General features: G+C 40.7%; 1 protein-coding gene and 1 long non-coding RNA gene across 7 annotated transcripts in view; one reads left to right on the forward strand and one right to left on the reverse strand.

The window, feature by feature from the left end:
* Window positions 1-17302, forward strand: part of FHIP1A (FHF complex subunit HOOK interacting protein 1A) — a 147794-nt gene that overhangs the window by 30915 nt on the left and 99577 nt on the right. For all 6 annotated transcript variants that reach the window (XM_038398816.1, XM_038398819.2, XM_043513132.1 and 3 more), the window contains exon 2: window positions 4334-4493. The gene's annotated coding sequence lies outside the window, so the exon portion shown is untranslated. The remainder of the gene's footprint in view (window positions 1-4333; window positions 4494-17302) is intronic.
* On the reverse strand, window positions 99-15379 carry LOC122459812. Its single transcript, XR_006280754.1, has 3 exons — window positions 15369-15379; window positions 14000-14004; window positions 99-262 (listed from the first exon to the last, which is right to left on the reverse strand). It is a non-coding gene; the product is annotated as an uncharacterized LOC122459812 (long non-coding RNA).

The raw sequence follows: 17302 nt of genomic DNA on the forward strand, positions 1-17302 counted from the left end.
AGTCCCACATTCACTCCCTTGTTCACACTCCCTTATCTCCCACACACACTCCCTTGTTCACACTCTCTCTCTGAATATTGCAAAGCTTGGCGGTTCATACAAGTGGTAACTGAAAAGGTTACAAAGCTTGCAAAGGTTACAAAACTTAAAATGCTATGCTAACAATAACTGAAGTTACAAAGTCTGCAAAAAGGTTGCAGAACTTAATGATACAAGTTACAGATCTTACAATTGCATTTGAGCAGAGGCTTTACATAACACCCTCAACCCACAGTCTTCTCTCCTCCTTTCACAACTCAACATCCTCCTGTTTCCATCCCTCTCCACACAACAACACCTAGTCATTCTCCAGCATCCCTCTTCAGTAAATGACCAGGCAGAAATGAGTAGTTTACCAAGTATAGCAGGTGATGTCAAGGGGTGGAAAGAACCTCTGGATCTGAAGGCAGGCTATGTTCATATTACTGCTGCAATTCCCCCTCCTGTGTTTGGGGTGTGCTGGCCTAGCCTGATCACGAAGGGGGCTGGAGGGTGGCTGGGGCGCTTCTATCTCACAAGGACCAAAAGGGGGCACCTATCTTCCTGGATTGGCTTGGGCTGCTGTCTAATGGGCAGGGAGGGGCCTGGTCTTGTCCACTCTGTGAGTGGCATAAACTATCCAAACTACTGTACCTAGCAAACACTTCAAAGTGGGTATAGACATAGTGATGCTTGATGGGTTGAGCACTTTTTCAGTGTGATATGTGTGAATATAACTGGATGTCAGTCCTCCTTTGAAAGAGCCACTGGTGTGGCATTTAGCCAAGCAAAAGTGTGTGTTTCCAGGACAGATGGCACTGCAGCCCAGAGCAAATGAGTACATGCTTAACCTCTGACATGGACTGAGCTGCAAATAACTACATGGTGTTCTCCTGTCTTTGTTCTGTGGCGGTTGTGATTGCCCAAACTGACCCTTTTCCCTTTCTTAATCGGATGTTTTAAATCAAATATAGTTGGACATCAAAGGATCATAGCGTTAGAATTTGGTCCTTTTAACTGGTTAATTTGCCTTACAAGCAGTGGAGTAAGCTCTTCAGCGGTGCACATTTGAAAGCAACAAAGTAAAATGATAGTTATTTTGGTATGAAACTCTTTGTGGATGTAATGATCCTGTGATATATATTTTAAAGTAGGATTTGGCTAATCCCAATCTTATGGATATGTACCAACATTATTTCAAACAAAGGTCTTAGCTGCTTTTTTAAATAATCAATGATAACTAGGTTAGAGAGGAGATTGTTGTCCTCCAGGAAATAGAACAGAAAAATAAATCAGTTATGAGTGAGATTAATATTTGAGACTACAATCTTGTTTACACTGGTCTGTGGACTGTTGTGCATTTTCCTCACCCCAAATGTCATTTTGATTATCTCTTCGCTGCATGCTGTGCCGCTGTAAGGTATGCAGTGTAACCACGCTTTGTTGGCAGGAGAGAGCTCTCCTGCTGACAAAATAAAACCACCTCCACTCTGACAAAGTGCTGTCCACACTGGTGCTTTCTGTCGGTAAAACTTTTGTCGGTCATGGGATTAGTGTGTGGTTTTTCTGTTTTTGTTTTTTTCTCACACTCCTTTCCGACAAAAGTTTTACTAATGAAAGTGCAGTGTAGACATATCCTTAATTTATGTGAAATACATGTCGTACAGAGGGAGGATCCCACTCCACTAAAATAAATAAGGTAAATTTAGTTTGGTGTTTTACAGAATAGAGAAGTATGGGTGGGGGGGGTGTCAAAGGATATAAGAGGTAAGCCAAGCAATATGTTAGGAGTTCTTTATCATCCTGTATCTTTGTCTCCTGAGCTTCTAAAATAGGAGTTTTAGAATTTGCCAAGTTTGATATCTTGCTGGGTTTGCTTTATGCTGTCAGGAAGCTTTGTTACAAAGCCTTCTGGTATAGATTGCAGTAATAATGGGGTAATCTATTTTTGTTTTAAAGAAAAGGAGTACTTGCGGCACCTTAGAGACTAACAAATTTATTAGAGCATAAGCTTTCGTGAGCTACAGCTCACTTCATCGGATGCATTCGGAGATCTCCCCACTGTATTTTCCACCGAATGCATCCGATGAAGTGAGCTGAAGCTCACGAAAGCTTATGCTCAAATAAATTTGTTAGTCTCTAAGGTGCCACAAGTACTCCTTTTCTTTTTTGTGAATACAGACTAACACGGCTGCTACTCTGAAACATTTTTGTTTTGTATCCTCTAATGTACTGTGAATAGTGTGAATAAGTGCTGCATCTCTAATCCTCTTTACTATGACAGGTTTCAGAGTAGCTGCCGTGTTAGTCTGTATTCGCAAAAAGAAAAGGAGTACTTGTGACACCTTAGAGACTAACAAATTTATTAGAGCATAAGCTTTCGTGAGCTTCAGCTCACTTCATCAGATGAAAGCTCACGAAAGCTTATGCTCTAATAAATTTGTTAGTCTCTAAGGTGCAACAAGTACTCCTTTTCCTCTTTACTATGTCATAGTTTAAATGAGTTCATTCTTGATTCGCTAGCATGCCTATTAAGGACAAATTTGTTTGGTCCTGATAGCTAGGACCAAATAGTAAGTATTTTAATTGTAGTATTAGAACCTAAGGAATACCATTGTTTTCAGTTCAAGAGAAGCTACGAAGTTTGTATTCCTTCTGTGTAACCTTGGTTGTCCATTTAAAATTTTCCTCTCAATCCTCTTGACTCCCTTTTTGTTTGTCATTTATTGTGACTTGTCTCCTAATTAGACCACATAATATCTTCCCAGAATATCTTGCAAATTATGTTGATGGAGTAACTAGCACACAGGATTCTGATCTGTGTAGAAGTGTAAGCACTAGTGTAATATAATGGATGTGAAGTTGAGGTTGTGGAAGTGAACTCTAATACTCACATAGACCAACTTCAGTATTGCCAGCCCCCACATTCAAAAAGCATGAGTCAGACTCAAAAGAACAGAGATTTAAAACAAAACAAAACATGCTTTTTAATCTGCCTACTGACACTCCCCACCACCACAAATACTTTTAGGGAGAAGTGTGTGTGTGTGTGTGTGTGTGTGTGTGTGTGTGTGTGTGTGTGAGAGAGAGAGAGAGAGTGTGAGTGAAAGCGCTCATTGTCATGTCAGGTTGAAAATACAACCTTTACTCCTGGGGGCATTCTGCGCCAAAAAATTAAAAAGTCTGCAAAATACATTTTGTCAAAATTACACTATGTAACCAGTTTCAATTATTTTGGTAACTTATTTCAGAATACCTGTCAGCAAGTATATCTGTAATCACACACACACACACACACACACACACACACACACGAGTGGAGAGTTAAAGAAACCCCTATGATAATCCAGTTCAAGTTTCTCTGCCCCCTTTTCCCCTCCCAAAGCCCAGCCATGCCCCCCCCCAGCTCAGATACCCGCAAACCCTTCCCTCCCCCCCAGAACCCAGCTGTGGGGGCCCAATTGTTTATCTGAAAGTAGAACTGGATTGGGGAAAAAAAGATTAAAAATTGACTGTTCTCCCCCACTACCACCTGTGTGGGATGTATTGGTGGTAGTAGTGGTGGTTTTGTTTGTTTTGTGTGTGTTTCGAAAATTGAGAAGTTTTGGTCAGCATTTCCTGAGGGTATTTTGATTTCAAATCATGGGTAAGTTGAACATTTATGACTTAAAGTCCATAAATTTCACAATGAAAAGCTTTAAAAGTATAGGTGAAACATGCCAAAACAAGAGGACATAGGACTGTTTTTACTATGTAAGCCTAGAATAATTGGGTTAAAATTAAGCTATTTCATACTTTCTTCTTTTTTTTTTTTTTTTTTTGGCCATATGAGGATCTGATTGATTGGTTGAAATGACAGGAAGATAATGTGCTCCCATTGTCACACCCAGACCCCTGGTTAATTATATAAACAACCTGTCCCTTAGAGTAGACAACATGATGATACTGTACTAAAGAAAATTATGCCATTTTTTATTGGCTCTACAGATGACATTGGTTGTGATGAGTGAAGGTTTTTAAGCAAACAGCCCCTGGCTTCAAAGGAGGCTGAAGGAAACATTCCATTTTAATGATTCTTTGACTCTGGAACTTCGTTCTTTCTTCCCCTTGGTCTGTTTTGGGCCCTGATCCTGCAAACTGTTCCGCATAAACAGACACCCATTGATTTCAATCGAGTTTTGCAAACGTGCTGAGGTCCAGCTACACAGAATAGCTTGCAGGATAAAGGCCACAGACATTTAATTCTTGTATCATTTTATACTCTTCTGAATTATTTTTCTGTATGAATGTTTTACACATGTATGTATGTTTATAGGATTTTGAATGTACTGTATCCCATCCTTTCCCTGGAATTGTGCTCCATTGAGATGAGTCCCACTGAATCCTTACTGCAGACAAATCTGCTGTTCAACTGAGTGGATTTCAAGAGCTGCAAAACTGCTAGAGCTACAATCTTGCGGAAGATCTTACTGCATGTGAGTGACAACTACTTCTTTTAACATCATTTCCTTGGTATTTTAAAAATACTCCAATTTAACTAGCCTAGGTTTAAGAACTAAGGTTCCTAGAAATTTGTAAGATTTCAAAAAAGGTAACATATTTCTGTTTCCTAAAAGTGAAGAGAATATTGGCTTAATAACAGAGCCTATATTTAAAAAAAACCCTGAATGTGTTTTTTGTTAAATAAATTTTTTATTGTATGTTTAATTCCCTACCATGCAAGGTATTCTAAAATTTAAACCAAGAGTTATTTTTATTGCAAAGTTAGAAACCTTTGAAAATAAAATAAAAGTTGGAATACTTTTTTTTTTTAATGTAAATTTTAAATAAAGTGTTGTGAATGCAATTTAGGAGAAACTCCTTACTGCCCAGTGTGGATTAATGTTTACTAATGATGCTGAACCTCAAACACTGTTGTTCAAAGCGAAGGATTAGGATGAGTAGGGAACCTAAATTATGATACCAGTGCCATATGCCCATTACTAGTCAAACAAGATCTAAGCTTGTAAAATGCAAGCTTAGCAGAATGCTTATATGCTCTATGGTTTTTATTAATAAGCTAATTAATGTGTACAGGTGTTTGGTCAAACCAAGGTGTAAACAGAAACTGATTAGACTAATATTAGATATATTCCTGAAGGACGCTAGTTGCTGGAAATGGCAGAAATTCACTGTAGCGTTATCCCTTTTTCTCTGTTCCCTGAATCCCAAATTCCAACCTCTACAGTACCAGAACATGAGTTCTTTCATTGGGTCTTCACTTCCTCTCTTTGGATCACAACAGGTGGGGTCTGCATGTGAGGCTGTTTCTGAGGCCATTGGGAAGGTGGCAGATGGCCATTTTGGACATCAGTGCTAATCCCTTTAAACCAGCGCACATGGGAGATGTTTGTAAAGCATATGGTCATTGTTGCTCTTCTTCCAAGAGCACTACCTCAAAGGGGCTGCACTGTACTTTAGATTGGGGAATGGTAATCTTTCTGCAGAAAATAAATCTTCTGATCTGTCTACATCACTATACTGTCTGAATGCCTGTGGTATATTGGGATTTGCTACTAGGGACTTCTTGTGTGTCATTAGAGAAATGACTTCAAATTGGACCAATTTTAAGACTTTGAGCCTAATTGTGCTTTCAAACTGGTAGAAAACTAGTGTAACTCCTTGACTTCAGTGGTGTTACTTCTGTATACAAGAGATTAGAATTGGGACCAAGACTTTAAAGCAATACTTATTTACAATGCTTGTGTGGATTTTGGAAATAGCTGCACTACTAGAATTTAACTTCCTGCTATTAGAAGTGTTTTGGGATGCTTTAAATAAGAAGTATAGAAAATCAAATGCCATTGAAGGAAAAAATCTTTGTGAAGAGATCTTTTTTGCATTTCCTTGCTATTACTGTGTGAGATACTTCTTGGTAGGTTTGGCTACATGTTAAGAGTAAAGAGCAAGTATAATGCAATATTACAGACGAATATTAAAAGTATTTTTATCACAAAATTATCAAGACTTACAATCACTTTCTTTGTCTTGTTTGTTTTTAAAGGCAGTGAGAGTTTTGCTGAAGTAAGGAGTCCAGAACTCATTCCTGTATATGTAGAAATCACATTACATACCAGTAAAATCCAGGTTTCAGAGTAGCAGCCGTATTAGTCTGTATTCGCAAAAAGAAAAGGAGTACTTGTGGCACCTTGGAGACTAACAAATTTATTTTGAGCATAAGCTTTCATGAGCTACGGTTCACTTCATCGGATGCCTTCGGTGGAAAATACAGTGGGGAGATTTATATACACACACAGAAAACATGAAACAATGGGTTTTATCATACACACTGTAAGGAGAGTGATCGCTTAAGATGAGCTATTACCAGCAGGAAGGGGGGGGAAGGAGGAAAACCTTTGTGGTGATAATTAAGGTGGGCAATCTCCCCACTGTATTTTCCACCGAATGCATCCGATGAAGTGACCTGTAGCTCACGAAAGCTTATGCTCAAATAAATTTTAGTCTCTAAGGTGCCACAAGTACTCCAGTAAAATCCAGTGACTTCTCAGGTGAAACCAGAGTTGCTATTCTGCACCAACAAAAGTACACTACATTTTTTTGTTCTAATTTTAGGCCAGGAATTAGCTGTGTGGGTAGATTCCAGAGGCCACAGCTGCAGCTAAAGAAATTATTCAATTGGCGAGAAGGTACTGAAGCTTTACTTTACTCTGTATACAGTAGCTTCTAAAAGAACAGCAACATAACTATCAATACAACAAACTCCAAGATCTAAATACCTATATAGGCAGTTAAATGAAACTTGTAAAACTGTCTGTAATAATGTTATGTAATAATTCCATGGTTAATATTACAGATGGGATAAGTAGAATAAACAGAATAAATAGATAAATAGAATAAACAGAATAAATAGAAGACTTCCAACAGGACACGATCCTTAGATAATGTATGGCTGGAAGGAACCTTGAGAAGTCCAGCCCCCTGCACTGAAGCAGAGACCAAGTAAACCTAGACCATCCCTGACAGGTGTTTGTGCAACCTGTTCTTAAAATCCTCCACGGATGAAGATTCCACAACTTCCCTTGGAACTATAGTGACAGGTTCAGTCACAGAGACCCCCCCCCTTGGGACTGTCACCTGATGTGCTGAAATTACCTCTGAGCCCGTTTTCCCTGCCAGCTTGGGACTTCCAGCTTGGGACTTGTTGAACCAGACATGCTAGCCTGCTGCAACACAGACCCAGGGTCTGGTCATAAGAACATAAGAACGGCCATTCTGGGTCAGACCAAAGGTCCATCCAGCCCAGTATCCTGTTTACTGACAGTGGCAAATGCCAGGTGCCCCAGAGGGAGTGAACCTAACAGGTAATGATCTAGTGATCTCTCTCCTGCCATCCATCTCCACCCTCTGACAAACAGAGGCTAGGGACACCATTCCTTACCCATCCTGGCTAATAGCCATTAATGGACTTAACCTCCATACATTTATCCAGTTCTCTTTTAAATCCTGTTATAGTCCTAGCCTTCTCAACCTCCTCAGGCAAGGAGTTCCACAAGTTGACTGTGCGCTGAATGAAGAAGAACTTCCTTTTATTTGTTTTAAACCTGCTACCCATTAATTTCATTTGGTGTCCCTTAGTTTTTCCTTATTCACTTTCTCCACACCATTCATGATTTTATATATCTCTATCAGATCCCCCCCTTAGTCTCCTTTTTTTCCAAGATGAAAAGTCCTAGCCTCTTTAATCTCTCCTCATATGGGACCCGTTCCAAACCCCTAATCCTTTTAGTTGCCCTTTTCTGAACCTTTTATAATGCCAGTATATCTTTTTTGAGATGGGGGGACCACATCTGGACGCAGTATTCAAGATGTGGGCATACCATGGATTTATATAAGGTCAATAAGATATTCTCCGTCTTATTCTCGATCCCTTTTTTAATGATTCCTAACATCCCGTTTGCATTTTTGACTGCCGCTACACACTGCGTGGATGTCTTCAGAGAACTATCCACGATGACTCCAAGATCTTTCTCTTGATTAGTTGTAGCTTAATATCCCCCATCATATTGTATGTATAGTTGGGGTTATTTTTTCCAATGTGCATTACTTTACATTTATCCACATTAAATTTCATTTGCCATTTTGTTGCCCAATCACTTAGTTTTGTGAGATCTTTTTGAAGTTCTTCACAGTCTGCTTTGGTCTTAACTATCTTGAGCAGTTTAGTGTCATGTGCAAACTTTGCCACCTCACTGTTTACCCCTTTCTCCAGATCATTTATGAATAAGTTGAATAGGATTGGCCCTAGGACCAAGGACCTAGGCCCTTGGGGAACACCTCTAGTTATCCCTCTCCATTCTGAAAAGTTACCATTTATTTATTTATACCATTTATCCTACCCGTTGTTCCCTGTCTTTCAACCAGTTCTCAATCCATGGAAGGATCTTCCCTCTTATCCCATGACAACTTAATTTACATAAGAGCCTTTGGTGAGGGACCTTGTCAAAGGCTTTCTGGAAATCTAAGTACATTATGTCCACTGGATCCCCTTTGTCCACATGTTTTTTTGACCCCCTCAAAGAACTCTAATAGATTAGTAAGACATGATCTCCCTTTACAGAAACCATGTTGACTTTTGTGAAACAATTTATGTTGTTCTATGTGTCTGACAATTTTATTCTTTACTATTGTTTCAACTAAATTTGCCCGGCACTGACGTTAGACTTACCGGACTGTAATTGCCAGGATCACCTCTAGAGCCCTTGTTAAATATTGGCGTTGCGCATTGGGTCCATGCCCCCAAAGCTGCAAACGTAATTGAAAACAGCTCTACTCCAGGGCTCCGAGGACTATTTAAAGGACCAGGGTGTAGAAGCAGGGGAGCCGCAGGCCCTTTAAATAGCCCCCGGAGCCCTGGGGTAGCGGCCCCTGCTGCCCCAGTCCTTTAAATAGCCGCTGGAGCCCCGCCACTTCCCCAGGGCTCTGGCAGCTAATTAAAGGACCGGGGCAGTAGGAGCAGGGGAGCCCTGGACCCTTTAAATAGCCCCCGGAGCCCCGGGCTGCTGCTGCTACCCCGGGGGGGGGAGGAGGAGGGGAGGGCACTTACTTTACAGGGTGGGCTGCGGCTGGCTCTGATCCCCTCAGCACTGCCCCTTCCAGGGGCTAGAGCTGGCCCCAGCGTACTGGTAAGTCACTTGACTTACTTTCACCCCTGCTTATAACCCTATTATTCTCCAGGTCAGTGATTTTTCAAACTTTTTTTTCTGGGCACCTAGTTGAAGAAAATTGATGCCCGTGATGCAATGGAGCTGGGGATGAGGGGTTTGGAGGGTGGGAGGGGCTCAGGGCTGGGGGATAGGGTTGGGGTGCAGGCATGAGGGCTGCAGAGTGGGGTGGAAATGAGGGGTTCAGGGTGTGGGAGGGGGCTCTGGGCAGGGGCAGGAGGTTGGGGGGCAGCGCTCTGGGGTGGGGATGTGGGCTCGGGGGTGGGGCCAGTGATGGGTTTTGAGTGCAGGAAGGGATTCCAGGTTTGGGAGGCTCAGGGCTGGGGCAGGGAGTTGGGGTGCAGAAGGGGTCAGGGCTCTGGGCTGGGGATGAGGGGTTAGGAGTGCAGGAGGGGCTCTGGGTTTGTAAGGGCTCAGCTCTGGAGCAGGGGGTTGGGGTATGGGAGGGTTGCTAGCCAATGGGAGTGCGGAGCCGGTGCTCGGGGAGGGGCAATGTGCCGAGTTCCATGGCCCCCTGCCTAGAAGCCGGACCCGCTTCCAAGGCACAGCATCGAGTCCGAAAAGGTAGGCACTAGCTTGCCTTAGTTGGGCAGCACCGCCTTTAACGTCCCAGTCAGCAGTGCTGAGGAGAGGAAGGCGACCCAGTAGTGGGTCATGATGCACAGTTTGAAAAACACTGCTCTAGGTGCTTACAAACTGACAATGAAATAAATTGGTTATAGCATCTTTCCAGGTATTGAAGATAGGCTGATTAGTCTGTAATTCCCCGAGTCGACTTTGTTCCCCTTTTCAAAGATGATGCCTTCTGTCTTAAGGAGAATGCTTTGGCATATTCAATGAAAGCAAGAGATCAGAGCTAAAAGGTAAAATTTTCAAAAGCATTCAAGTGACTTTAAATCCCTTTTCAAAAGTGACTTAGCCACTTGAGTCACTTAAATGCTTTTGAAAGTTTTACCCTCTGGCTCTGACCTCTTTGAATTAATTGAAGAGAAACTCCCTTAAACTGTCTCCTTTTGTTCAGGTTAAATGTAAGAAACCATAGTGATCTCCAAGACAAAGGCACACTCAATGCCACTCAGGGATTCAAATGACTTGGTGGGAGTGGTTTTTCAAGGGGCATTGTTTGGGTAAGGGTTTGTGCACAGGAGAGAGACAGAAAAAGGAGAAAAGGAGACACGTATTGAATAAGCAGATGGTAGCACAACCCTGAGAAAAGCCTAAAGAGGAGGTTATGGGGGATGCTGTGTAAAGAGGTTTGGAGCTGTGAGCAAGGAAGCTGTCTGTTGTTGTTCTGGGTCCCCCTGTGCTCAGGTAAACAGGACTTTGCACATACACTTTGTAAATGAACAAGATTGCATCAAAGGTAACAGACTCCATCATCAGTTTCTGCTTCCAGTTGGACCAGTTCACAAAGATTAGCCCTCGTGCCCTGTCTAAAATAATATTTTGGCCAAAGTCCATTTTCAAAAGTGACTTAGGTTCTTAAGTCATTCTGGGTGCTCTTGAAAATGTTACCCACAGCCTATGTTCAGATTTCATTTGAAATATGATATAGGAGCACATGTTGAACACTGGCTCATTACTGACTCAGAGAAGAGTAAAGGAGTACTTGTGGCACCTTAGAGACTAACAAATTTATTTGAGCATAAGCTTTCGTGAGCTACAGCTCACTTCATCGGATGCATTCAGTGGATGCTCAAATTTGTTAGTCTCTAAGGTGCCACAAGTACTCCTTTTCTTTTTGCGAATACAGACTAACACAGCTGCTACTCTGAAACCTGTCAGAGAAGAGTGCAGCCTTTAATGAATCACCAGCCTGTTCTTCCTGAATTTGCTTTGATGATCTCCCATCCAATTACTAACCATGTCCAACCCTGCTTAATTTAGATCATGTCCCATAACGTAATACCATACATGACATTCTACTGCTCATTATCATAACAAGGTAGAAAAATCACTTTAATTAATGAATTCAGGGCTTAAACCTTGGGCTGTGTTGAGCACCTGCAGCTCCCAGTGAAATCGAAGAGGTGAGAAGTGCACAGCACTTCAGCTTGGCTCTAGTTAAGTATTGGGCTGTCTCAGTAAAATAAACTAACCTGTTTACATTTCTTAGACTTTGTCTACACTCGTATTTCATTGGCAAAACTTTTCTCCTTCGGGGTGTTAAAAAAACACACACCCCGACCAACAAAAGTTTTACCAATGAAAAGCGCCAGTGTGAAAGGTGCTTTGTCGGCAGGAGAGTTCTCTCCTGCCAACAAACAGCCACTACACTGTGCACCTTTTAGCACTGGTTTCAGAGTAGCAGCCGTGTTAGTCTGTATTCGCAAAAAGAAAAGGAGTACTTGTGGCACCTTAGTCTCTAAGGTGCCACAAGTACTCCTTTTCTTTTAGCACTGGTGACCCCTTTCACATAGCAAGCCTCTGACTGCAACCCCCCCTTATAAATTAAAAACACTTTTTTATATATTTAACACCATTATAAATGCTGGAGGCAAAGCGGGGTTTAGTGTGGGGCCAACAGCTCGTGACCCCCCCTATGTAATAACCTCGCAATTCCCTGAGGGGTCCCGACTCTCAGTTTGAGAACCCCTGTTTTAGTGGTAGGGCTGAAGTGGCACAGCTGTATCTCTAAAAGTTGCGTATTGTAGCCATAGGCTAAGTCTCTAGGGAGAGGTTAAAGGTGAAAAACAGGTTTTCTATCAGACAATAAATGTTTAGGTATCTGTCTGTTTACATGTAAATTAAGTATTGTGTTCACAATGGGCCCTCTCTTGCCAATCTGTACAGAATGTTAAGGAAGGATTGTGAAAACTTCAAAGAGAGAAAAGTAACAGGAAGAAATAAGCAGCTGGCAGCAAAGGGGCAGATGACCCTATCTTGAAGTATACATCAAAACCACATTGTATTTTAAATCTAACTTCACTGGGACTGATTCTGCTCTTGCTTTCAGTGGTGGAAATCTAGAGTAACTGCTGAAAACAATGATCTTAAACCAAAATTTGTTTGTCTAACTATTGACTTCAGTACAGTAAATAAAATTGAGATTCTATTGTACTGGCAAAAGTAGTATTTGGAACTTTTGGAAAAGGTGAATAATATATAGTGCAGCAATAAAGAATTAGGTCTGGGGAAGTCTAAAACAATGGAATAGGGTGGCCAAAAATAGTACATTGGAGAGGTGAAACTCTTATACTCCATTGTTTACTTGGGTTCAGTTTTTACTTGTTTAGAAGGGACAAGAAAAACTGGTCTTGTGCTTTGGAAGACTAGGTATATACAGTATGTTGATTTCAAAGAATGGGTTGGATAGCATGATTGTAAACTCCAGCCTAGACAAGGCAAGCTGTACTTTAATATGTGCTAGCTGACAGGTATACAACTTTATATTATTTGGTTTTATTCAGTTGAGAGAAAAAGGGCTTGTTGATGACGCACTTAAAAGTAAGGTCTATACTTCCCTTAATCTCTGTGCTACGATATAATTTTTTAACAGTGAAACGTTTTGTTGGTGTTTCAGAGTAAACAGATATGCTTCTCTTTTAAAAATCCAGTACAGGGGAATTTGGGGAAATCAAAAACCTTCATTGATTTCTTGAGTATGTGTTACAGGTTCACCTCTGTGCCAATTCACAGAGAATGAGAGTTGTAAAATCCAGTATTTATATAACAGTTTTTTAACTTGTCAGACTCTCATGTACATTGAAAATGGATTTCATTCTTTTCACATTCTATTTAGATTTAGAGATATAGAATGATCCAGATAAAAATAAAAATAAATGTTCTGAGGAAGGTCTAGCTAGGGCTTCTGACCCAATATGTAAGTCCAAATCCGGTTCTCATTTCTCATGTGACCTTGGCATGAAGCCATATACTTTTTGCTTTATCTCATTAGACTTCAGTTACCTCTGTCTTGGGCTGGTATGCCAGAATTTCCTTTTTTCTATTGCCCTGTTCTAAATCCACTTTTTAAAAAAAGTAGCCCAAAAGAGTTTGAGCGTAGGTGAGCAGGGAGGCATATAAAGATGCTATGAGAATTCCAAGCATGGGGAGCTCTTCAAAACTCTGATTAATCTCCCTCTGTGAATATTGCATGATTTTTGGACGTGAAGAAGGTCTGAATGGGAAACAAAAGATGAAAGATTCCAGTCAAATGTCTGCAACATGCAGAAGTCCTACAAAAATAGAAGCCAAATTGCTTTAAAAGTTATTTGCGAGTACTTTTCCCATGCATATGGCTAGTGGCTAGGTTTTCCTCTTATATAGTATATAGGTTGTATAGTTTTTCTTTTGAAACTTCTATATTGTACCCTGCTCTAGGAGCCAGATAGTGGAGTGGTCTGTCTACCTAGGGAAAATGCTGTGTCTTATGATCATCACTGTTTTGATGACTGGGGAGCAACATCACTGTTTTGATGACTGGGGAGTCCCTTGTGCAGCTGGCAAAGTGGTATTCCATACCCGCCAACCACTGCCAAAAAATATAGTGGATGCCTGTTTTCTTATCTGTCATGGCAAACACTGGCCCAAATTATATAAGTCAGATTAATGTACGTATTTGCCTTCTTAAGGGCTATATTTTTAACTTTCTTCACAGTTTTTCTTTATTTAAAAGAATGTTGATTATAGGCCTTTGTATTAAAAATCTTTGACTTGATGCATAGATTGTGTGTGAGGCTCATAAAGGGAAAGATTAAAGTGATATGGGTGCACACCTGCCAGTATGCAGGCCTTTGACTTGTGGCAAATTTTAGCACACATTCTGATTGTCACAGCATTGCAGGCAGTAGGACACCTACTGAAAGGAGTCAGAAGGCTGCCAAGAGGCTGCCTACCGTGTACATCTGGTGTAAAGATAATTATCACCTGGGTCGTCTGAGGGCTTGTCTACATTTACAGCGCTGCAGCAGCATACCTGCGCTGCTGCAAGGGGCACCGCTGTAGCACTTAGCGAAGACACTACCTGTGCTGGTGGGCTACCTATGCTGTCAACATAACGCTGTGTACACTGGGAGTTAAGTCAGTGTAACTACATTGCTCGGGGGTGTGGATTTTCCCCAACCAATATAAATTAGCGTGGACCAAGTCTGAGTTACAAACTCTAGGTTCTCCTGGAAGTCTTTCTCATGTTCTTGACTTCATCATCATTACACATTATTCATGACTAGGTACAGAGTGTCTTCTGTAACTCTGTAAGCATGATTATGTTAAAAATATCTTCTGATGTATAGAACTGTTAGTCTAGTAGTTGGGTATATGTTTTGTATACGTGGAGAGGTGAATACTCTGTGTTAAAATGCGGGGTTATGATAGATTAAGTCATTGACAGTGCTTACCCTTTCACGCATTCAAGGTCTGGGCTTCATGCACTAGTGCCCTTATTTACATTAAACTGCATATGAAAGTTTGATATGTGGGTGGGTAGAAAATGAAACACAAATTGAGAGGGTTAAAGATAATCTGTTCTATTTCTAATTTGTTTAGCAGAAGTGTGGCAATTTCTTCAAGTGAAAAATTAACAAGTGTCTGTGCTTTGCATTTTAATAATGCCAAAGGTGGGGATGAGAATTTTTTTCAGTGTCTGTGTGTTGGTGTTGGTTTTAGATATTTTGGCTTTTAAAAAAGAAAATGTGTATAGAAATGGAAGGGAGTTTGTATGTTTTATTACACTTTACACATACACTGTCGTTGTTTAATCATTGTAGTGAGATGATTATCTGCTGTCAAATGAGCATTTCTCTCTACCAAATAGAGTTGGAGAGAGCTCCAGGAATAAAAACTTAGGGCATTTAGATACTCATAGGGTTTTAAAATCTGAATTAAAAAAACAAACAAACTGCCCAATAAATCCAGTTCCATGCTGAGCAATGAGCAACAACTTGGCTCTTGACCCATCAATATGCAGCGTTTACCCCTAATTAATGTATCTATAGCTATGCCACTGTGGCTCAACTGCATAAAAGAGGCTGTTGGAGACAAAAAGACATCCATTTAAAAATTGGAAGTCTCATCCTATTGAGGAAAATAGAAAGGAGCATACATTCTGGTAAATGAAGTTTAAAAATATAATTATATAAATAAGTAGGCAAGCCAAAAAAGAATTGGAATAGCAAAATAGGAAAAGACACAAAAACTACCAGCAAATTTCTTTAAAGTACTTCAGAAGCAGGAAGCCTACCAAACAGTAATGAGGCCAGTGTACATCGAGGAAGGAGCTCTCTAGGAAGACAAGGCTGTTCTGGAGAATTTAATGAATTCTTTCCATCAGTCATCACTGCAGAGTATGTAAGGGAGATCCCCACACCTGAGCCATCTTTTTTAGGTGACAAATCTGAGGAACTGTCCCAGATTGAAAAGTCAGTAGAGGAGGTTTTGAAACAGATTAGATAAAATATATAGTAGTAAGTCACCCTGACCAGATGGTATTCATCCAAGAGTTCTGAAGAAACTCAAATGTGAAATTGCAGAACTACTAACCATGGTATGTAACCTAATGCTTAAATCAGCCTCTGTACCAGATGACTGGAGGATAGCTAATGTGACACCAGTTTTTAAAAAGGCTCCAAAGGTGATCCTGGCAATTGCTGGTGAGCCTAACTTCAGTACCAGGTAAAGTGGTTGAAAGTGTAATAAAGAACAGAATTATCAGACACCTAGATAAACATGATATCTTGGGGAAGCGTCAACACAACTTTTGTAAAGGGAAATCATCAATCTCAACTAATATCTCATCAATCTGTTAGAATTCTTTGTGGGGGTCAACAAACATGTGGACAAGGGTAATCCAGTGAATATATGACAGGTTTCAGAGTAGCAGCCGTGTTAGTCTGTATCCGCAAAAAGAAAAGGAGTACTTGTGTCACCTTAGAGACTAACAAATTTATTTGAGCATAAGCTTTTGTGAGCTACAGCTCACTTCATCCAATAACAAATAAATTTGTTAGTCTCTAAGGTGCCCCAAGTACTCCTTTTTCTTTTCCAGTGAATATAGTGTACTTGGACTTTCAGAAGACCTTTGACATGGTCCTTCACCAAAAGCTCTTAAGCAAAGTAAGTAGACATAGGATAAAAGGGAAGGTTCTCTCATGGATCAGTAACTGGTTAAAAGATAGGAAACAAAGGGTAGAAATAAATGGTCAGTTTTCATAGTCGAGAAATAGCAGGATCCCCCAAGGATCTGAATGGGGATTAGTGCTGCTCAACATAGTCATAAATGATCTGGAAAAGGGGATAAACAGTGAGGTGGCAAAGCTTGCAGATCATCCCAAATTATGTAAGGTAGTTTAAGTCCAAAGCAGACTTCAAAGAGCTACAAAGGGATCTCACAAAACTGGTTACTGAGTGACAAAAATGGCAGATGAAATTCAGTGTTAAGTGCAAAGTAATGCGTATTGGAAAACGTAATCCCAAGTGTGAATACACAGTGGCATTTAAATTAGCCGTTACCACTCAAGAAAGAGATTTTTGGAGTCATTAGGCTAGTTCTCTGAAAACGTCTGCTCACTGTGCAGCTTCGGTCAAAAAAGCTAACACAATGCGAGGGCTTGGCTACACTACCACACGGGGTCGATCTAAGATACACAACTTCAGCTACGTGAATAGCTTCACTACGGTAAGTCGACAGCTGATGCTCTCCCATCAACTCCGCTTGTGCTCCTCGTTCTGGTGGAGTACCGGAGTCGACGGGAGAGCGCTCACCCATCGATTTTATGCATCTATACTAGACATGATAAATCGACCCCTGCTGAATCAATTGCTGCCCGCTGATCAGGCAGATAGTGTAGACAAGCCCTTAGGAACCATTAGAAAAGGAATAGAAAATAAGACAGAAAAATGTCATAATACCAGTTTGTAAATCCATGGTATGTTCACATCTTGAATACTGCATACAGCTCTGGTTGTCCCATCTCAAAAAAAGATCTATTATAATTGTAAAACATACAGAGAAGGGCAACAAAAATGACTTGGGGCATGGAATGGTTTCCATATGAGGAGAAACTAAAAAGACTGGAACTATTCAACTTAAAGAGATAACTAAGGGAGGATATGATAGAGGTCTA

This window comes from Dermochelys coriacea, chromosome 4, assembly GCF_009764565.3.
Source record: "Dermochelys coriacea isolate rDerCor1 chromosome 4, rDerCor1.pri.v4, whole genome shotgun sequence".
Taxonomy (NCBI): Eukaryota; Metazoa; Chordata; order Testudines; family Dermochelyidae; genus Dermochelys; species Dermochelys coriacea.